Source organism: Sciurus carolinensis, unplaced genomic scaffold (assembly GCF_902686445.1).
Source record: "Sciurus carolinensis unplaced genomic scaffold, mSciCar1.2, whole genome shotgun sequence".
Classification (NCBI taxonomy): domain Eukaryota; kingdom Metazoa; phylum Chordata; class Mammalia; order Rodentia; family Sciuridae; genus Sciurus; species Sciurus carolinensis.
Window position 1 is genome coordinate 1,308,108 of NW_025920132.1, and position 24,272 is coordinate 1,332,379.

At 34.4% G+C, this 24,272-nt stretch overlaps 2 pseudogenes; both read left to right on the forward strand.

Moving 5' to 3' along the window:
- The first annotated feature begins 13,796 nt into the window (after window positions 1-13,796).
- On the forward strand, window positions 13,797-23,207 carry LOC124974126 (thioredoxin-related transmembrane protein 1-like; annotated as a pseudogene).
- LOC124974135 (uncharacterized) lies at window positions 17,009-17,134 on the forward strand (annotated as a pseudogene).
- Window positions 23,208-24,272: the final 1,065 nt, after the last annotated feature.

Below are 24,272 nucleotides of genomic sequence, written 5' to 3' on the forward strand. Positions count from 1 at the left end.
GAACCTTTTGTGATAAATCGTCCCTCCCACGGGGATCCTTTTGTGATGAATCGTCCCTCCTATGGGGAACCTCTTGTGATGAATCGTCCCTCCTATGGGGAACCTCTTTTTATGACTCGTCCCTCCTATGGGGATCCTCTTTTTATGACTCGTCCCTCTTACGGGGATCCTTTTGTGATAAATTGTCGCAGCTCCGCGAACCTCGAGACGTCTCACCTTTTGAACTCTCAGACTAATTTTTCTTGATTTGAGAACTTATGTGAACTTACCCTTATATTTTTTCTCGTTCCCGGTCTTGATTCGGCACCATCTATCGCGTTCCCCTGCCCGCAGAGAAACACGAAACCGGATCGGGGCAAGTTCTTTATTTTCTGCAGTCTGCTTCTTCTGGCTGGCCAGCACTGGCCGCTCTTGCAAGCGCCTTACATTACATACATCAACCAATCAGCTTATAGATCACGAGGGAAAAGCATGGACAGTAATGGAGCACAATAGTGTGGATATAGCAATCATGCAGTGTCCACGAGGACCCATGACCAATCACATTAACTTCCTCAAATAACGCCACTTGTTGGCAGAGAGTATTAGTCTGCTGGAGGTACCTGGTTTTGTTCTCAGCACTTCCTTGGCACCTTGCCAGGCGCCATCTTGGCCACGCCGAAGGGCTGGGGGCCTGCAGTACCCCGACATCTACCTTCACCTAGAAGACCCACTTTCCAGGTTCCAGCTCTCAAATGGCTGAACTTTCTAGGAAAAAATGACCAACCCTCAAATTTGTGAGTGAATTGTCCCAATTCAAAAATCACTTAATGCACCATGCTCACTGCATGCTCAACTGCCAGGAGCTCTCAGAAGACATGATTTGGTGTGTTGCTAGGGAGCTAGGCTATTTTCTTCACTAGGATATTCAAGTGTGCCCAGGACTGAAAGATTGGGATCAGAAGGTAATAGCGCTGGAGCAGGTGCTCAGTTTGGTGATCCATGTGTCCCCAAGCACACCTCCACACAACCAGGCCCACTGGAACTGGTGGGGAATAACTGCCTGTTGTTATGATGCCCACTGAAGTCAAACAAGTAAAGTGACACCTAATATACCTGAAGTTTAGTGTGAGCTGTCAGGCTTCAGAGGAGTTCCTTGTCCTACCTGGACCTGGAGGGATCCAAGGACCATGGGGCTGTGCTGTCCTGGCTGAAGAGGTTAAAATCACATTTTGGAAAACCTCAGTTACCTGGCACTCGCTCGCTTCTTCTTCCCTCTGACCATCGCAACTGAGTTGGTGCTTGTTTTCCCTCTTGATCTGAACCAGCCAGGAGTGAAAGCTTCTCTGGTTGCCATGGGAACAGTGACATCCTCGTGCTGTCAGGCCTTTTCTTTGTGACTTCAGGTGGAATCTGTGCTGCCAGTACCACTTATCCAGAGCCACTCCTCAAACTCCATGTTGTTCAAGGCTCGGAAAAACCCTCAGGGGAGAGACACCAACTGTTCTCCAAGGGAAACTGGAATACCTAAGTCATTCACAATTGATGTATCTGATGCCTCTCCCATGCACTTGGATAGAGGAGCTCTCCCATTTTTGCTCTCATGTCACAGGAGCACTGGTAACCAAGTGAGGTGTTGTCCTCAGTGTAACTGAATGCAACTCAGTCATTGAGAGATGAGGGTAAAAATTTCAGCTCTTCTTTCACTGTAACAAATCTTGAGAGTAAAAGCTACAAACATACTGAGAGGAAGATTGAAGATTGAAATTGGATGAGGAATATTCCCTTTCTGCCAGCATATATAGTTCATGGGAAACCAGACACCGAGAACCATCATCACTTGTCTTTGCTTAAAGCTATCAGCTATTATTATTCAATGGTTCAGTCATCAGCTTTACCCCTTGCCTTTAGAATTATGCAAATCATATAATTCTCTGGTCATTTATAAAATACCACACCAAGAGTTGGAATACATTCCCTTGAAGACCACTTCTGAGGACCATCATTTTGTAAAAGAAATATTGAACTAGAGGGCAGGAAGTAGGTGTCATGAACTCCGTTCTTTTATGGCTTAGAGTCTATTTCTGTGCTGACTTGTGAATAAAGACATGATTATTAATCTGCAGGGACTGCTTTAATCAAATGTAAGATATCTAGAGAAGAGCTTAGATGCACTCTTCCTCATGATTTTAGGCAGAGTGTTCCTGAGGAGGTAGAAATTGATAGGACTCTTGAGGGATGAGTGAGATTTTGAAACCAACAGTGAGGTCAGAGCACTTGAAAATCAGATTCTTCCCCATTATGTAACACAGTTCTTCACTTGTAACTCAGTAGCATTTTCTGATGATTAAAACTGCAATGACTAACCAGTCACTTCTCTGAAAGAAAGTGAATCCCCATTTCTGTTCCACTCTGCTTCAGTTCATGGGGGGACCCTCTGCAGGCAGTCTTCTGCATCAGGGTATATTTTGTGAGGTCACCTCCTTAAGAAGGATAAAGGCTGCTTCTCATATGCTTTGCTTGAGTCCTGACATCTGTGGTTTTCTTTAATTCCACTCTATTCTTCCAAACTAAGATTTCTTTATAATGATCAGATAGTGGGTAACAATGCTTGAATAGACTTGTTGTTTTAAGAGTAGGTTTGATTGTATTGATTTTCTTATAATTGTTGTAATTGTTCCCATTTGTTGAAGCTTTTTTCTTTCCTTTCTTTTGTATTTCCTAATTGTTTTGTCTCTCACAGAAAGATCTGTTTGTGGCTTGTTGATCTTTTCCTTCATTAAGAATATTGTTGCAAGATAGGTTTGGTGTAGAAAGAAAAACTCAATTATCAAAAATTTTATTATGTCCTCTGATATGTTTTTTCCATGAAAATACTATGAAATGCCTTTGTCCTTTATTTCATGAATATTTTTATTCTTTGGAAAAGGAGAAAATTATCTGTTATGTTCAGTGCCTTCTTTTCACTGCTGTGCTATTAGTGCGTGGAAAAGTCACATTTTAACTTGGTTACTTGATCCTCTTTGTTCTTCTTAGCAGCTCTGCCTTACCATTTATGTTTAACAAATGAAAGCAGATGCCATCCAAGGTGAGCGCACAAACCCTGACACTCATTCGGCAAACATTGGTTGAACACAAACTAAGTGCCAAGTAGATTTTCAATGAAGAAATAACAAAGAAAGAACTAAACCCAGGTTTCCTAATGCTGAGTGAAATTGCACAAGAGACTCAGACCCACCAAAGCTTTCAGTCATGATATTGCACAGCATTAGGTTCTGATCAGGGACTCTGGACTCACACTAGTGTGGGTTCCAGTTCCACTTTTGCTGTAAGATGAGTGACCTAGGGCAACCACTTGTCTTATTTGGGTTTAAATTCTCTTCTTCATAAATATTGGTTAATAACAATATCTACCTTAATATTTTGTGAAGATTAAGGAAATAATGCATGTAAACTGTCAATTAAGCTTCAGTTGTAGATATATACTGTTCCTTCTTCAGTTACATTAACATTACTATAAAACCATAGAAGGTTTTAGACTAAGTCATTCCAAATATTCTACCTACCATACAATATATCAATATCCCATTGGATATTAAACTGAGCTGTCCTAATTTTAATCAGGGAATACAAAAGAGTATTTACAGTAGGTAGGTGCAGGCATGCAACTTGGGCTTTGCAATCCAAATTTCTTATATTCTCATGAACCTCAGATTATTTGTGTTTATATGATGTTAAAAGAGTTATTAGCAAGCAGTCTACAAATGGATTGATAGTCCTCAATTATAATTTCTGGTTAAAGAAAATGTAGCATAGATAATGAATCCAAATACAGTTCTCAGTGAAAAGAATTTTATCCTTCACTATCTAGATACAGCTTTGGTCCTTGTTCTTCCAGAAAAATGGGCAAACCTTCAAATACAGATATATATATATATATATATATACACATATATATTATATGTGCTATACATATAATATATATAATTACATATATTATATGTTATATATATTATATAACAGATATATTATATATTATATATATTATATTATATATATTATATTATATATTATATCTGTCATATAATAGTGTTATATATACATATGTAGCATTATATATACATGTTATATATAAATAATATTTTATATATAAATACTGTACATGGTTCTATATGTGTGTGTATGTGTATAAAAACACTAGATAGGATGCTTATCTAGAAGGTATCTCTTTCATAGCTCTTCAGAAAATCTCTCCATAATGTAAAGAAATTTTAAAATAATTAAGCTCCAGGAAAAGGGGGAATGATACAATTCTATAATAAAAAGTTCAGAGAAATTAAATAAAATATTAAAAAATTACTTGGAAAAATAAGACAAAAGTGTTGAGGGAAGAGAATAGCCAGTTCCCAAAAGCAATTCATAAGTAATTGTCGAGCATCTTCTATGCATTTGTCATTTTCAAAAAGATCAAATAAAAAGAAACATGTACAAAACTATTTAATATTAATTTCTGGTTGTTATTAAATAAAGTTAACTCACAAGCCATAAGAAAGTATTAAATGTGGGATTTTTTTCCTTAGGTCTCTTAGTTGTATATAAACCAAAAACTAAACCCAAAGCACTATCTGTTCCTTAGAAACATGTTTGGTCACTTTTGTTGAATTTAGTTAAGAGAACAGTAATATGCAACCTGTACAAATCAGAATCAGGTTATAATTTATGAAATAAAAATTTATTTTCTTATTTCCTAATTTTGATGGTAGAAATAAAAATTTATTTTCTTATTTGCTAATTTTTATGGTGTAAACATTTATACCATAGAAATAAAAATTTATTTTCTTATTTCCTAATTTTTACGGTATTTACATTTTTGCCATAGCAAAAGAGTTGGATGGCACAGAGGGTAGGGCAGATAGTGTAAACAACTATATAAATCCTAAAATGGCTACTTAATTTCTCAGGAAAGAGGACAAATAGGAAGGAATAATTTTAGCAACTGGAAGAACGTTCCAGCTACCTTCATTGATGAAGTGGGTCAAAGAAAAGAATAGAAAATAGAAGAATCATGTTTTGATTATTCATGACAAAGAGATGCATTTTCAAGATTGCACTGGGAGATACTGGACAAGAAACAAAGAAACCAAATAACTTCAGTGACTAGAAATGACAACAACCATGTTACAATTCTCAATAGAGGAAACAAATCACTTCACTGCAACTGGTAGCTTGTGACAGAAATAACATGGAGTTAGGTAGATCATAGTGTGGCAAAGGTTCTCCAATGGTAATAACTAATCTGATATTTGTAAATTTAGTCTTGATATCTAATAGTCATTTGTTCTGGAATGAATACTCAGTCATTTTTGCCATAAAGTCATCATTTCCAGAAAGCTAAAATCTTGGGACAATAAAGAACAGGAAGAAACCAGTGTCAATACAAAGGAATATAGCTAGTAGGAGGATATAAATTCCTTTGTTTCCATAGTGTGATTTGCCTTTCACTCTTTCCAGGATCCCAAGAGTGGCCTGACTCCTAAATAAAACTTTGCAATTCAGAATCTACTTGGGGGAATGGCCTCTTAGAAACTGATATGAGTTGACTCTAGAGAAAATTAAAATTTATATAACAGAAGCTCACAGACCCTCAATAGATCCATGTAATATGAATGAAGAACTGCTGAATTTAAGAACTTGGAAACTTTTGTTTGCCTGGCTAATTTTATAAAATGTGGAGAAGATAATACAAGAAAAATAATTTTCAACTTTCACTATTCAACTAATGACATTCTAATGAACTGTAATTCCAGGCAAGCTGCTTTACTTTATAAGAGAAAGGAGAGATTAGGAAGAAAACTTTTTCAGTTTTATGGAAGGAAGACAGAAAAACCAAGATAAACTGATTTTTAAGTGTCAACAGTACCTGGGAAACCTTTTCAAACATCATCTTCCATGAAAGTCTATAGGTCATTAATGGATGTAAAGAAATACAGGGCAACAATCTTCACATATTAATTGCAAATCCTTTCCTCACCATGCCTCTTATGCAAGCTGCCAAATTAACAGAAACAAGTGAATTTAACAAGAGTGGATTATAAAAAAACACTGACTGCAAAAATAAGACTAGACACTTGCCATAACTCTGCAAGTAAATTAGCTTTGTAACTCTCGGCAAACTGTGTAATAATGCCTCTGGACTTTCGTTTCATTGTAAGCATGGGGACAGGGCTAGTGGCCAAACAGTACCAAGCATTAATGGAATTTGATTCTAGGATGAAATTCCCAGTCCCCTGTGGTACAGGTCCGGTTAGTGAGCCAGAGAAAATCGCATGTGGCCCCAGGGTCTTTATAGGCTGGAATAGTTCAGGGTCCTGCTGAGTGGTAGGTGAATTTAAGGATCAGTGAAGTTTTTCTGCTCCGTTTGATTGGTCACTGTTTAGCATGCTACCTTCTGCCTCTATAGTTTGTTTCTTCTCATATATCAGATCCAATCCCAACCTAACATTCATCATCTACAAAATTAAGTAATTTTGTTCCTTCCTGTTATAAAATTCTATGAAACCATGTATCATTTAATTCAACACTTTGTTCTGCCCTTTAATTTTGGAGGCTGAAAATTACTTTTTGATGTGAAGAAGAGAGCCCTGGCCAGGTGTGGTGGCACATGCCTATCATCCATGTGGCTCAGTAGACTGAGGCAGAAGGATTGTGGGTTCAAAGCCAGACCCAGCAAAAGTGAGGCACTAAGGAACTCAATGAGACCCTGTCTCTAAATAAAATACAAAATAGGGCTGGGGATGTGGCTCAGTGGTTGAGTGCTCCTGATTTCAATCCTAGGTACTCACCCAAAAAAGAAGAGACCCCTGAAATTAAAAATAAAAAATCAATTAAAAAACAATGCCAAGAACTTTTATTACTATACCTAATAATCACAATATATATTCTATAATTAATTTATATAAGACTAATACAAATGTAAGCACTGAAGAAAATTGTTTTGAGATAGGGAAATAAAATTTTTAATATTTTGAATAGCATATGGAAAATTTCTCCTACCTATAGAGAATATCTTTAACCTCAAACAAGTCCTTATTCACAAAGCAAAGCTACCAAATGTTAGAGAAGAGTTTTATTACTGTATTGTTACCTATATAACTAGCAGTGTATCTTAGGAAAATGCCTAAATAATTATATATAATTCTGAAACACATAGAGATACATTATGCTAATATTAGTCTGGCATCAACAACTATTTTGAGTATTGTTAGGTCTTTTAGGCCAAAGTAACTCCATTTTGCAAAACAGCACCTGCACTGGGTAGTAACAGTTTTCCTGGTAGACCCACCCTGAAAGAGTCTACAAAACCAAAACCAAAACCACAGCAAAGTTCTCAAGTAACAGTCACAGGGCCAGACACTTTTTTTTTTTTTTTATCTACTCCAGTGTACATGACTATATAGTTTAGATATTTTTCCTGCAGGCTTCTGTGCCTTGCAGAGGGGCAGCCTGATAGACTCTCTCTGTCAAAAACCTTTGCTTGAACTCAGAGCTGTATCTCTCATAGATATTTGCACCAGTTTACCCTAACAAGTACATGAGCAAATTGTACCCATTTCCTCATCTACTTCCTTCACTTAAACAGTATATTACATAAATGTCAATCTCTGTTGATAATTCATCTTTGATCCATTTTTCTCTATACTTCAGAGAAAAAAGATGGAGGAGTTAAGAAGGAATTTCTGAAGTAATCTATTTCAGTATTTCCTACAAAAACCCCATCCAGAATTCTTCTTTTAAACATACCAGACATTTTCTCATTTTAAAAATAAAATTATTCAAACAGAAATATCTGTGCTATCTATATTCTCACCATTTTATTATTTTAAAATTTCTGTTCTCCTTTACCTTTATTTAAAACCTAATCGATTATTACATTATTGTAATTATGTTAGATAATGCTATGTTCTACTTTTTAATTACTAAACAGGTTTTCATATTCCTTTGGTTTACACATATGTAATAGTTTCCCTTAAATGCTAAAAAGTTTAGCAATTCAGGAACTATTATTTAGATTTTTTCCTGTTACCCTAAAATTCATAATTCTTCATCCTTGAATTATTTCCTAAGAATAATTTCCATAGTAGCAGAATCAATAAAAGATTTGTATTGCCCTTAACAAATAACATAAAATTATTTTCCTCAAGGTCTGTCCTTATAGGCTTTCTAGATAACAGTAGATATCTTTTAACTTGTGTATCTTTAGTTTTCCCTATGTTTCTTTATCTGGTACTTGCTCCTAAATTCTCTTTCTCCTGTGATCTTTAAATGAGTTTCTTATGCAGTATGCATTAATTCATGGTTGATCATATATTAAGAGAACATTTTCTCCATTCTAATTTTCTTTTTAATTTTCTACCATTTCAATTTTTAAATTTTAGTTCAATATAACATTTCCTTCCAAATATGAAAAAAAAACCTTTCAAAAGTTCTCAAAGGTTTATTTCTGAAAGACAATAATTCCTCATATATGATAAATATAATAAGCTTAGGTATTTCTTCCTAACTTCCAAAACAAAAAAAGAAAATCAAATGAGATAGTAACGTAAAATATCTTGTGCATTCTACCATTTCATATAGGACAAAAAAGAAACAAGATCAATTAATGGAGGAATGAAAATAAAGGCCCTAAAAGACTTGTTTAACAATAACTGACATGTTCTACTCTGATTATTAGGGGAAAAATTATTTTATGGAAAAGCTTCAAACAATGCAGACAACTAACTCTATGTTTGAGGAGAAGCAATACGACCAAGCAGGTTTTAAATGTAATTACTTCCTAGTCCCTTATAACAGTTTTACTATCCTGATATAATTAAAAATGAGCTCTTAATCCCAGAGTTATCAGTATTCCACTTTCCAAAGACCTGATTTATCATTGCATGATTATAAATAATAAAAACACCTCATTGGATGAAGAACAAACACAGGTGGTTGAAGTTCTCCAAGTTCAATTGCAGTCTTTCCTCCAGTCCAGATGTCAAAAATTGGTTGTAGCCACCATCCTTCTCTATTGCCACAACTTCTGGAGCCATCCTAGAAGGAATAAGTGAACCTAATATTTTCATTTTTAAAAAATGCTTCTTTTTCTTATAACCATTAGATTTGAAGGGAAAGGAAGCTAGAGGTCTTTACTAGGAAAGAAGAAACTTCACCAGGAAAGACTTAAATCTTTCTGTCTCTCTCACACACTTACACATACTCTTTTAAAATTCATGCTTTAAAAATCTTGAATACTTGTATCTGAGAAAAACTTTGCTGTATACTTTGTGTTAGGTGAATCTTGTTATACAATACAGGCAAATGGAAAAGAATACTTAAACACTGTGAAGATCACAGAAAACTTCCCAAGGGAGACAAGACTTAAAAAATGAATTAGCAGGGAGCTAAGGTGAGTGAGGAATCTGAGCAGTTGGGAATGCAAATGCAGGAAGACAAAGAAAGTGCATGGATCACCTGGAGAGCTTCTGGGGAAGGCAATTCAATATGTGTGATCTACAGATGAGATGGATCTCACACTGATAGTTAGCATTCAGCAACAAGTACAGAAATAGAGTAAGCATTCTCGTACAAATGAGCGATCAATTTTTTGCAATTTATTTTACTTTATTTTATAAAAGTGTGCCTGTGATAGGAAATTGAAAAATATTATCCTTTGTAAGAAAGAATTTAGAGGGTCTAGACAGTGAGGGGAAAATTAACCTCAGAAGTATGGGCTTCATTATGAATAATGTACTAATTACAAAAGATATTCCTTTAGATTTTTTGAACCTCCTTTAAAGACATAATTATGGCAGCAAACTTTTAATCTAGAACTCACAACAACATGAAGAATGGTGTGAGAGAAAGTAAAACCAGTAGGACAGGTGAGTTAGAGAACAATTCCAAATATACAAGGGAAAAAAGAAAAAGAACATTTTGAAGACTCTGGCAGAGAGAATAGAATAAAAGTGGCTAACTGAAAATATTGAGTTGAGTAAAAAATGCTGGTAGGATACTGATTGAGATCTATTTTCAAAGAACTGCTAAGTGTCTAGAAGACTGAACGTCAACTGAGTAGCTGGGTTGGAGTTACATACTTGGGAGTAAGAGGTATATGATGGCATCTGACATCATACAGTACAGATGATATTGCCCAGGAGAAATATTCCTTTTTTTTGATATTTACTATTTTAGAATTTATTTATATTTATACTGATTATCCACAAGTTGTTTTTAAAATATTTTTAAAACTGTATTTTGTTTATTATTATTTTTTAATATGGTGCTGAGGATCAAACCCAGTGTCTCATAGTGTGCTAGGCAAACACTTTACAACTGAGCCCAACCCCAGCCCCACAAGTTTCTTTTATATGCATTTAAGTTATGAAAAGTTCTACTACAAGAAACTGTCCTTCAACTTAAGTGTGGTTAATGATGTGTAAGATACATACTAAAAATGCTGACCTGTAAATATATATACTACTTGCGACTTCTATATACATAAGAATGGATCCAGGACTAAAAAGAAGAAAATGATTACTATGGAGTCTGATGATAAAAGGCAAGTTTTATAGACAAAAAAGGTTAAGCTGTAGTCCAGAAAAAACAAATCAATTTCATTTCTTCTGCCCACTATAATCATTTAGTGGTGTCTAACAGGGATGCCAAGCTAACACTGTTGTGCTCCCTGGCTCAGTGAGAAATGGAACTCTTGACTCATCAGTCTGCCATAGGTGATGAAAGGCAGATTGACTATCACTTTTTGCAATGGGGAGAATTTAAGATAAAAGCAGGAGAAGAGGTTCCTGAAGAGAACAAATACAACTAAAGTAACAGTATTTCACATAGTACTATCAGGGTACAAAAATAGAAAATTTTGACAGGAGAAGACAGTTTACAACAGAGGATAGTCACAAAAAGATTCTAAGGAGGGAGATGCATTGCACTGAAAGCTTATCTATAGATAACCTAACTTACCTGTGCTTTCACATAACATTTATTGGTGCCTTCCTATTGTTAAAAGCAGCACATGGTAACTGAATAGAATTTGGAATACATGAAAAACAAGTGAAGCACAGTCTCAAGCAAAAAGTCACTCTTTCACACATTCTCATTTATACTTCTTAGACATGTCTTTTATAAAACACAACTTTTAAATTACCTTGCATATACTAATTTTATCTTGATTTTTTTTTTCTTTTTAGGTACCAGGGGTTGAACTCAAAGGCACTTTACCACTGAGTCACTTCCCCAACCCTATTTTTTGTATTTCATTTAGAGACTGTCTCACTGAGATGCTTAGCATCTCAATTTTGTTGAGGCTGACTTTGAATTTGCAATCATCCTCTCTCAGCCTCCCAAACTACTGGGATTACAGGTGTGCACCACTGCGTCTGGCTTAATCTTGACATTTTGATTAGTAATCTGCCATAAACTCCATTGACTATTCATCTTTTACAACATAATTTTTAATATTCAGCATATTATTCCTTTGAATTGAAAGGTGTATATGATTCCAGGAGGTGCCTCAGGTGTAAAGCACTCCTGGTTTCAGTTCTTATTACCAAATATTAAAAAAATTTAAAAACCAAAAAAGTTGCTTATGGTTTACAAAAAACACAGCTAAATTACTCTTCAAAATTCTTTTGCTCTCAAATTATTTATTTTTTTCCAGAGAAGCAACAATTTATTCTGGGCTATGTACATACACTTTGAATAAAGTATTCAGTTTGCTTCATCATTCACAATTAAGCTTGCAATGATACAGGCTTATATATTTATTATTAGAGCTTTAAGTTTATACACAGTAGTTAGGTTTATCCTGACAAATTCATACATACATGAAAATTGATTTAAGTTTCTGTGAAAATTTTCTACCAATCTTCATTCTTATTGTCAAATATTTAGTGATAGAGGGGATTATTTGTGATTCCAGATGCTTTCCAATTTGATAAAAAAGAATATCAATGTTTAATTAATTTTCATTTTTGTTCATGTTCATCAAGGGAAACATTTTCATATTTTATGACTTTGTATATGTGTTATGTTAATAACTCTGCCTCTAATGAAACATTCTATTGACTTATAAGAACTCATATATTAAAGATATTAAGCCTAGTTTGGCATATTTTAGCCAGTATTTCCTGTTTTTTCACTTAAATTTTAAGTTTCCAGAAATGCATTTTTCAAATTTTCATGTAAAATTGATCAATTGTTCCCTTAAAAATTTCATGCCAGGAAAGCTTCTTCAACTCTAAAAGTAGATAGCTACTGATGGCTCTTTCAGCATTAGTTATGAAGTATGGAGCTACTTTACTTTCTGAATAATACACTCTCTAAATTATCTGCATATTAAGGAATCCGATCTTTTACATGCATTGTCAAATTCTATAACAATAAGTAAATTATTTTACATACTAAGGGTTATTATTATGACTCCTATTGTATTCCAATGATCTGTCAATAACTAAAATAGCATTTTAGAAAGATTAATTTGCCAGTATCTGGAATTACTAAGGATGGAGGTTGATCACGAAACATGAAGAGACAAAAATGTATGTATCACAGTAATGTCTTACCAATAAGATGTGCCAATGAAAGATTTTCACTTTGTTATAGTAGCTGCAACCTCAAAATGAACTACTGATAAAAAGAATAGAATAGAAAATTTTAATTCTTTTCAGAGCAAGTAATGTTTCTAAGTTTCACAGTTACAATAATGCTATAGGCATAACATTATTAATAATTCAGATATTTACATCAGGTAACTACATAAATTGAATACCTTAATATTTCTTAGTTTAAAACAAACTCATTAAAATGATTTAATAGAATTTTACTGCAATTAAAATGTACTTTATTAAGAACAAAGTCAATAAAAATATTTTTATTACAAGCTTACTGAAGTTAATTTGGGAAACCAAAAAAAAATTTGAGCACATGGGCAAAAATCATTCCTGAATTTCTTTTATCCTAACAGGGTAAGAAATGTCCTTTTTTTGATATATAACTTTTTGTATTGTTTGTTGTTAAAAATGGTTATAAAAAACTAGAGTTCATTTTTGTCATTTAATATATCAGAAAATTTTACACTCACATATTTAAAGATATTAATTATTGAATTATATTCTATAAGTAATAAGCCATGGTTTAACAGTTTTTCTACTGCTAGAACTATGTATTTTTTTCTAGCATAAGTAAATACCTGTAAGGATATTGCTGTTTCATCTTTATGATTAATTTTTACAAACTGAGTCTCAGGACTAAAAATTACTATGCAAAAGTAAAAACATTATTATGATTCAATATGAAAATTAAAATTAAATAATGTCAATTCTCATATAAAAGTTTATTAATTTTTGGAAAAATATTTTGAAATTTGAAACATACCTATTTTTATCATCACCATGGTCTGTTAATAAATTATTTGCACCCCCAAAAATACAAATTCTAAAAAATTAGCATTGGAAATTTCTTCTGACACAATTAGCGATTTAAACATATTAAATGAACTTACTTTCATATTTCTATGCAGTTTGCCTTTAGTGTACAAATAAGCAAGACCCAGAGATAAAAAAAAAAGTATCTGTCATGAACACTAGTCTAATGGCTTACCTATTTCCCTCCTCCAGCACCCATTGGGAGCAGGGTCTGCTCATGCTCACAGAGTTTGCCCTGGGCGCTTGTGCCTCACTGAACCACCAAGCACATGAGCAGAACTGAGGACCAGAGCGGAAGTGAGGCAGCGCTGCGGCGCCTCTGGGTGGTGGCGACAGGTGGTCATGGCGTCCACCAGAGGTCTCCTGGTTTCTCTGACGGTGTTGGTGCTGTTGCTTCTGGGACTTCTGTGGCCCCCACGGGCAACAAAGCGACATGCGTGTCATCATGGAGGAGAACTGGAGGGAATTGCTGGAAGAAGAATGGATGATAGAATTGTGAGTGTGGGGTGTTTGTCCCATGATGCAGGTCGGTCCCCTCGGAGCCTGCTTACCCGACCTCATCCCCTCTTCCTCAGGCAGACCTCAGCTTCCCCGGGTCTTCGCTCCCAGGGCAAGGTGCCTCAACTCCTCTGGATCCCCAGGTTCTTTTCTTCTGCACTGTGTTCCAGTGTTTCTTTTCTAGTGCTGTGATGCGCCAAAGGATTTGTGTGCAATCGAATTCTCTCTTAACTTTTCTTCAGGGCTTTGAGATTGGGATTCTGGCGTCATGGGGTGGGGGTGGAGTCTGACTAGTTCCCTTATTCTTTATTTTAGAATCATCCTTTATAGATGGACATCAAGACTTATTTTCTCTAAGTTTACAGAAGAGAATATTGAGCACAATCTCTAACTTTTTGTTTATCCTTAAGAAACATCCATTTGTGGTGTTGGAATTTGGAACTTTTTGTTGCATATGCTAAGTTGAAATAGGGTTATTTAAAAATATTTGTGCACCTCTCCATACATTCTCTTTTCCCCTCTCATTTTTCCATTGTGTATTTGCAATGTAGAGAATCCTTGAGTTGTGACTCCGTGGCCTCCGTGATATTGCATTAAGGAATTATTACTTTAATTATTACAAACTCTTAAGAGCATTAGGTTGCAGTAGTTTGAACAAAACTCTGTGTCTTGTGTGGTAGTTCTACCTTAAAGTACTATCTGCTGCCATAGGAAATAAATACCTTTTTTTTTAGATGCTAAATGGTGGTGGTAGTAGGACTAAAAAGAGTGGTGTAACTGATATTAACCAAAACAACCATTATTGAATATTACCTGTATACTGAACACTACAATAACCTTTAAATGCATTATTGTATTAATTCCCTAATAATAGTTACTATTATCCCATTAGACAGATGCCTAATTTATCTGGCCAGATATTGGTATATTGGGTTTCTTTGGACCACCAGAATAAGCATGCAATAATTGTTAGAACACCTGCTTCTTTAACAAGACTCAGGTATTTTCCTGGATCATGGATGAACTAAGTTGGCAATTAAGGAAGCAAGTGGTGTGGACATCCCTTAGGGAGAACCTAGAAGACAGTAAGTAAATTTTGAATTCATAAAACATGATAACAAAAATAAAATAGGGGAAATGTTTATTATGCACATACTCTATTGTTGAAGCTGTTGAGGAGGGGAAATATAACCAGTGGAAGTATTTGTATTTTTTTTCATCAGTAGCTTGTTTTAGATGTGGACATGTAAAATATTTAATTATATAAACAATATGTAAAGCAGTAGAGCTTATGAATTTATATGCAAAATAGTCAAATGTTACTTTGATATTTTTTAATTCATTTGGTCAAACAGTAAATATAGCATCAGAAGAGGTATTAAGGAGAAAACAACAAATAAAATACACTGACAATGAGCTAAACCCAAATTAGAGCATCTACTAGAAATTATAGAAGTGTTTTCCTTCTTTGTCCTTAGCTAAATATTTAAGATTCAACAAGCCTTTAAAAAAGACAAGATACAATACATTAGAAAATGAAAGGATTGCTGAACAGGATGGGACAGACTTATAATCCCAGCCACTCAGGAGGCTGAAGCAATCCCTATCCCTGATACAAAAAGAAAAGAAAAGAATTAAAGAAAAAGGAATTAATTTTCTTAACAGTGTGCTTTTAATTGCAAGTGAATTATTTTCAGTTAATCTATTCCTGATCAGAAGTTGTTACAGAGATATTTTCAATGTGATGTAATTTATTATTAAGAAGTTTAAGTTTTATATATATTACTAGTTTCCTTTATTCTGCAGTCCTGTTTTTGAAATTTTCCCTAAAACAAGAAAATGTGAATACAGAAATTGTATTTTTGTTTTTTTACATGTATGGACTTCATTTGTTCTGGTTCTAGAAGCTGAGGGAAATTACAATCTACAGTAAAGTAGAAAAGCAAAATTCTAGGAAAAAAATAGAACCTGGACAATTATGAATGTCATTAAAATGCTAGTATTGTTGATCATAGAATATGTAAACCCAGGGTCTTGGAAACTGACTGGCTTTAGTATTTGTGTGGGAGTTAGGTTTTGAAATGATATTTTTATATAATAATCCAGGTCCCTAGCTTCTTTTTTATTTTATTTTTTTCTAGCTTCTTTTAATATGAATAGTCTTCCTTCCTGAAACTGCCATCCCTGTGGCAATCCTGCTGCATAGTAGTAGTAGCTGCCTTAAGTCGGAACTTGTATTTCCCCATTCACCATAGCCCAGGTTACTTTCTATTTTTCCAACTCTTTGCAATTTACTCTGCAGTATAAAGTTGTTAAAATGGTAAACTTCTAAAAAAATCTTGAGCTTTCTGGTGGCCACATGGTTGTAGAAAAATCCAATCATTTCTAAAGAACTGTATTTCATAAGGCCCTTGTGTCTTTAAAAATTTACTCTCAGGTTTGCCTTATTATGGATGGTTATGATCCTTAATTCACATTTCTTAATATCCAGATTGTTAGACCCATAGATCTGTTTTCATGTGCATAAAATTAACCACTTTATTTTTAGTTTTTAGTGTAAATGTTCTTAATGAATTATATGTTTAAAATATTCTTCAGCTGGGGTTGTAGGTCAGAGGTAGAGTGGTTGCCTAGCATGCATGAGGCACTCAATTCAATCCTCAGCATGACATAAAAATAAATATAGGTGTATTGTGTCCATCTACAACTAAAATATTTAAAAAATATTCTTCATAATTTTGTTTTATTCCAAAATTAGTAATCATGAGAGCACTTAGTTTTTTTATTTTAAACTATATTTTAGTTATGAACTGTACTATCCTGCTTGTCAAAATCTTCAACCATAATGTGAAAGTTTTGCTGAATGGAGAAGAAGATCTTGAGGTTAATGATGTAAAAGTAGATGTTGCAGAGCAGACAGGTACTGTAAGTCTGGAAAAATTTTTTTTTTTGCCAATTATGTTGAAATTTATCTAATTTTAAATATCTTATGCTCTTAACCTTTCATTAAATTTTAAAAACAGTGTTTTGCATCTATTTAAATTAGTCCAAAACCAGTGAAGCTTACCTGATTCATCATCTTTCTTATGGGGGCTCTGCATTCAATGACTGCAAAAAGCAGATTCCCTAGTTCTGTACACAGCTCATTGTTTGTGTTGTTCGAAGGGACCTTGAAGACATTATTTGCTTCCTATTCCTGTCCATATAAATTTCTCTTATCTGTTCTTGTGCTTCAGTCTCCCAACTATTATGTAAAATGTCTTTGAGAAGTCTTAGAACACTGTGGTCCAGGTACACATTGGCCAAGTCATCATTTGCAACTCACCAAGTTTCAGAATAAGGGCATGTTTCTTTCAAAGTCAAGGTCACATTCTCTGATTTGACTCTAAAATTGAATTTCAGATTTAATGCCTATGATTTGACATGTGGGCTCTTAATTACAAAGCCCTAAGGTAGTAGTGTCAAATACACTCTTGTCATGGTCCACTATCCAAGTGTGGGTCTTGTCCTTGATGCTTCTGTCTTGACCAGCCCCAGTCTTGTTCTTGGTGGTAACAATAAAACTGCATTCTGGTTTAACTGTCCCAAGTGATAACAATAGTAGCTATTTTGCTGACCACTTACCTGTTGCAACTCTCAAGAGTTTTTTATTTCTGGTTTACTCCTCACACAACCTTATAAGGTATGTAATATACCATATTACAGATAAGAAAACAAGTTAATTCTCAGTCATCAGTGCTTGACACATGGTTAATAAGAAATGTAAGCTGTAATTGTTATTACCTGTCTTAAGAAAGATTCATAGTCTTTCCATATTTAGCAATAATACCTTTTTTCTTGTATGTCAGGTATGATTTGATTTGAAACCTAAGACCATATTGACACATCACTAGTAGTTTTAGTCATACATTAGTGTAATTGACCAAGTGCTTACATATATACAAAAATGTCTTCAATGATCAAACTTAGCAAACTTTTAAATTGAGCTAATATGGAATAATGTGTTTTCTAAATTTGATTTAAGTATATAATTTATGTTTTTATTTTTTATTACAAATTTCTACTATTTTAGGCATAATTTTCATATTCTTAATAGCATTTAAATAATTCAGAATCACCTTATACTTAGTGATTTTCCCATGTAAAACCTGACGTATGTTCTTTATCACTTGTAGGACTAAGTGTGTGGTTTATTATAACTGTGATTTCTACTATTTATCAGTAAGTATTTCAAAATTCTTGGTTATGGAGAAGGATGGATCATAGTGTAATTGGAATAGTAAGCCTCTCTCTTGGATCATATTTGAAGAGCTGAGGTAATCCAATCCAGCAAATATTTTAGAGAGCTCATTTTGCTTTTATAGTACCCTAAGTTCCTTTAGATAGACAGATGATATTTGAAGTAGTCTTTGTTGTCAGAGATTTATAGTTAATTGGAAAGTAATTCTCTTGTGAATTGGTGTGATTCTCTTCAATACAGGAAATGGTTGTAAGCCCAGAGTGCTGATGTATCCTTTGGGATGAAGGGGAGATCTTGCTGTTTGCTGGGGCAGTTTCTGGAGAACACAGGGTTTTAAGGAAATCTTGGAAGTAGAGCTGTCAAGAGTGCAGGGTAGAAGATGGTGCAGTGAGGAGAAGCTCAGCCATCTGGCCACTTGGCCTCTTGTTTGGGGGCTGACAGGCCCCTGGGAAACAGATTTTATCTGCTGTACCATGCAAGAATCCTTATCACACAGGATGAACACTTTCCTGATATTTAGGTGCTTTTCTATTTATCTCAACAAGATTTTGAACTCAGAATATGGCGGGTATTTCTATGTTGTCTTCTAGAGTGTGTAGTCCTGCTTCTTTTATCCAGCCACTTTCCCTACTGAAATATGGATACCTTTCTACACATTACCTCCATGGTTTGGAATGAAAAAAAAAAAAACTGCTTTTCTTTTGTTCCACCTTTCATATTCAACACACAAGGAAGACCTTAGGATGCAGTTATCCTTCTGACCTCTCCAGGAAGAAAAATGCAAGTGATATGGGTCTTCTGCAACTTGCTTAATTGTCAAAAAATTATTTTGCAAGCCGAAGTCTGATGTGTAATTTTAAACAGGAACTTAAGTCTTGGATTTGTGAATACTTTGCCTTTTATTCCCAATAAGAAGACTAATAAATGGAAAGTGTGGATAACTTCAGGGTTTTTAAAAAATGTCTTCCTGTTTTGGCCACTATTATGATAAGCACATTTGAGACTGCAGCAGTAAATTCCAAACATTTGTTGTAATTTGAAAAGAAGGAGAAGTTAAAAAGTGACATAAATCTCTAAATCCTGGTTCATCTTGTGACATAGATTTACTGGATAGAAACAAGGATCCAGTTTTGTAGTTAGTCTTTTGATGTGATAAAAAATATTAAAGACAAGGTATCAAGATTGATTGATTTCATATCTGATATACCTAAATAGAGTCTGTACAAATACACATTTTTACATGTGTAAATCCACATTTTTGGATGAAAGGAGCGATTTTTCTCCTGGAGAAAGAAGCTGTTGTTGAATTTTTCAAAGGTCTTGGAAACTTTGCTATTTTTAAATTTTTTTTTCATTCTTCTTCAGAAGGACCAGATAGTGTAGCAGCTAATTCTGTGAATGCATGCTTACATTTAGTTGAAAGAATGGTAAAAGCAAACAACCCAGTTTGAGTCCTTGATGGAACCCTGTTCACCTAAGATGAGAGGCTGCTGTATTACAATTTTATTGATCCTGTTTTTGTGGAGTCACATAGCAGAGTAGAGTAAATTTTGTGGCCAAAGCTGGAAGGAAAGTAGCAAGAGTAGTTTTTTAGTTAAGATGGTGTGAAGGATCCTATAGTATGACCTGCCTTCAACTTTGGACATAGAGAAATAGAAGAAAAAAAATGAGAAGTTTTTATATAACTCTTTTTCCTGAGTAAAAAACAAAAATGTCTTATGTAGCACCATTTGAATTTTTGGGAATTTTACATTACATTGTCCCAATTTTTTGCAAAGTCGTAAGTAACTCTTTTTCTTCAACCCAGATGGGTACTTGGATTTATTTTTCTAGGTGGTAGGTATAATGTGAAACTGAAAAGGCTGGGACTCAGGTAGATTTCCACAGTTGAAATTGAACTTTCTCATCAGTAAATGGTCTATCTCAGAAACAATGTTCCCAATTCTGTGGTTGTTTCATTGTAGATTTAGAAGAAATTCTGGATCTGGAAAAAAACCGCATAAAGAAAAATAGTTCCAATAAGAAGCGTGAATCTTGTGTTTCATTCATCATAGATTGAGAAGAAATTCAAGGTTTGGAAAAATTCAAGAAATATGAATCTTTCTTTTTTTTCTCATTAACAATTATATGATGAAGACTATATTGGAAAAATGTCCTTGCTTCCAAACAAACAGAACCATTTTGTGATGTCAAACCTTTCATAAGAAGCATGATAAACTTTATTAGTCGAGAAAGAATCTTAAACTTATTTGATAAAATTAAGAATAGGTAGTATTACTGGATCATCTGTTTTCTTGAATGGTTGGTAAGGACCAGGGGTGCTGTGATGCTGGGAACATACAGCAGAGGACTGGGGAATAGTCAAAGACTATTGGTTTTGTGATACCTTGTTTAATGCAGTTGTGACAATGCCTATGGCCTTTGACTGCTTATTTTAAGGAGAACCTATCAAACTAGCTTCTTGATCTCAGGAACTGCACAGCTCACATCAGGATTTAATAGTGGAACTAGGGTGACTTCTTACTTTACCTGATGTCCAAGCTTGGCCTTTTAGTACCTTGAAGGTCCCTGAAAAGACTGGTTCTGTGTACCCTTGTTTTCCTGGGGTAGGGACAGGGGTATTAAAGGATAAGCATTGTAGATCTTAGAATCACTTGGCTCTTTCATTCTTATAAGGCAACTTCAATGGTCAGGGAAGGGCTATATTGATAGTAGCTTCTCTTTAAACGTCCTAAGTTGTCAGTTCATGTTAGATATTGGAATAGTCAAGCAATATTCAGACATCTGCATGATTATGAGGATATGGCTACAAATTACAGTGCTGTCAACAGTTCAGTTATTTCAGACAGTTAAATGTTACCCTTAACAGTCAAGTTAATAGTTCTAAATTCTAAAGTATACTACTAGTTTTTGTAGTCCCAACATATGTAATTAAATGCTTTTCAGAGTTATTGTAGTCTCATGTTTACTCTTTATGTACCTGTCATATGCAAAATATGAAGAGACTCTTGGCCTTCAGGAGTTTACATTCTCATGGTGCTGTTGGTGCAAGCAAATTGCTTCTAGTTTATTCAGAACATTGCTTGGCTATTAATTATACAACTTGGAAGAATCCCATGGCCAACAGTTTTTAAAGGAAGAGGGCTGTGCTAAATATTAGGGCACTAATGCTTGAGTTTACATTATATTAGCTCTGCTCTTCAACTCCGCAGGGAGCCGTACAGGTAATGCTAATTAATGTGAATCAAAAAAGAAACTATTCTGCTCAAGAGCTTCTTGACAATCCCATATATTACCAGTGTTTTTCTATGATACAACTGCCAATAAATGGCTAAAAAAATTCAAAAATAAAAAAAAAGAATGCAGGGTAAGCATTCCATTCCATGGACATTCTCATAAACAGAAATGTGGTATTTTCAAAAAGTAACTAAGCCTTGAAGAGAAAGTAGTGGGTGATACAGTAGTGTTAAGTCAGAAGGAACAGAAATATGTAGTGTGCAATATCAGGTCTTTTAGTTTGACTTTATTGGTATTCAAATTTGGAGGTAGGAAATCTCAAATCTGTCCACTTGCTCTACCTTGATGTCATCCAGGTGGTAAGCTAAATATTAAGAGGTATTTCTCCTTATTTAAAATTTCAAAAACAATGTGTCAAGTCTGTTGAAGTTGGTGGTGCATGCTTGTAATCCCAGTGACTCAGGGGACTAAGACAGGAGAATCACAAGTTTGAGGCCAGTCCCTGCAATTTAGCAAGACACTGTCTCAGTATAAAAAATAAAAAAGGGTTAGAGTTGTACCTAAGTTGTAGAGCACTCCTGGGTTCATTCCCCAATACTGCCAAAAAGAACAACAGATAATCAAATTGGCAGTTCCTTGTGTGTGTCTGTATTGTGTTTCCTTGTCCATTTTTCCACTTTTTGTTTTACTTCTTTAGCCACTCATCCTCCCTTCTTATCTACTTAAATTTCTTTTCTCTGTATCCCATAAGTTCTTCTCTCCCTCCCTTTTCCCTCATTCCTTTTCCCCACATGTTCCTTAATTGGTTGTAATCAGTATTCTCAATATCACTAAATTTATCTGGAATTTTCTGACCTTTTAATCATGACATTTATCTTGCTTTTTACTCTTTATTTCTGCCTGTTTCAATCTTACTTGTCCTTCAAAGAATTACTTCAATTCCATCATCTCCTTAAAACTTTGTTTTTGAATGGGAGTTTCTTTGTAGTCTTTTTCTCTGAATGGAAAAATAATCCCCTGACCCTGTAGTAGGTAGTAGGGACCAATGGAGCTTTTGCACCTGAAGATGCACAAGACTGAAGAACAATTAGGACTATTTGACAGAATCCCCTTCATAGGGAATGGGAAGGTGGAGGGGGATGAAAGGAAGTGTGCAAAGTTGACTGTACATAGAATCACTGAAGTCCCTTGGAGGAAAGCACTGCCCCAGATGCTTTCTGTAATTTAAAACTGAATGGCAGAGGTGATGTGACTATGATGGAAAGTTCCACAAAAAACAAACAAAAAATCTTTAAACATAGTTTAAAAATAGCTAATAATTTTTTATATTTTAGGCATCATTTTAGTAACTCTTCATATGCTAATACTTTTAATATATATGTTATACATAAAACTTAAACATCATTTTCTGAGATTTATCTGCTTACTGTGCTTCATAGTACTTTCATACTTGGAAGAGTGAGAACAAAATCTTAAGTCTTATGATTGTGTTTGGGGCTGAAATGTCATCAGTATTAATTCAACATGCTTCTACATTGCTAATGCTTTTGAATATTAGGATGAACTAAAATGAGGTAAGGAAATAGTGAAAACAAATACAAAATTTATTTTTCCATTGCTATTAATATTTAATTCTGATCTTTAGTTGTGACTATGGTGAATTTAGATGCTATCCAGGTCCAAGGAATAAGAAGGACTTCATCAACTTTATAAGTGAAAAAGAGTGGAAGAATATTGAACCTGTTTTATCATGGTTTGGTCCAGGTTATGTTCTGTAATTATGAGGGATTTTTCTCTTATTAACTTCCCAATTAATTGGAAGAGAAAGTTATATTTCTTATAAATAAATACATGTACACTGTTTCTTGGACACTTAAGGCATATTGGGACTTGTTATGTGTTTGACATTTTTAGTTAGATCTTGTAAATCAAACACATAACCTTGATACTTGTTAAACTAGGTGAGGTCATTCTGTAGAATTAAGCTTAGTGCCTTTTTAGGAATATTTTACATGTTTAGATTTGATCATATGTGTCATTAAAAACTTAATAGTGTCCCAAAGACTGAAAATTGTAATGGGCATGTGGTAATTTGAGAGACTCAAATATTACCTACATATATTACCTTTAAACTCCTTGATGTACAGTGATTAATTATGTGTGATTATTCTGCCCATCTAACTTGTATGAATAATGTGTCTGAATAATATCTAATGGTATGATTAATCCCTGAGCTTAAATTTAGTTAGAAGATAGGTTTTTTTTTTTTTTTATACCAGTTAGGATTGTGAGTGGCAAGCATATTTCCTGCTACATAATATAGTACAAGGCCTCAATGGTCATTCAAGAGACTTTTTGGAATGGTGAGTTTCATGAAGGTTATCATATTCTCATCTTATTCTAGTCTCCTCACCATACTTGCCCTTGGGAGATGGGGTGTGGATCACCAACCATCAGAGAAAAGTGCTTTGGATTCTGGGAGTGGGAGAAAGATCAGCTCTAAGTAGTAGTTTGTAATTGAAGTGTGTCTTTTCCTTTTGTGCCTCCAGATTATTCTTTAGATATCTGAATTTCTCATTGATCCATCGTGTGCAGTATAATGATGGAACCTAGTATTCCTGATATAGTTTAATTAGTGCAGACAATAGTGAAGCCACACAGAAGTTTAAGTTCCTTGTTGCTATTCCCACTTGTCTTTTTTTTTTTGTTGCTGTTGTTGTTGTTGCCATACTGGGGATTGAGCCCAGGAATTCTCTGCCACTAAGCTACATCCACAAGCAATTTTATTTTATTTATTTATTTTGTGAGTGTACTGGTAATTTATCTCAGTGGGTAATTGAAAA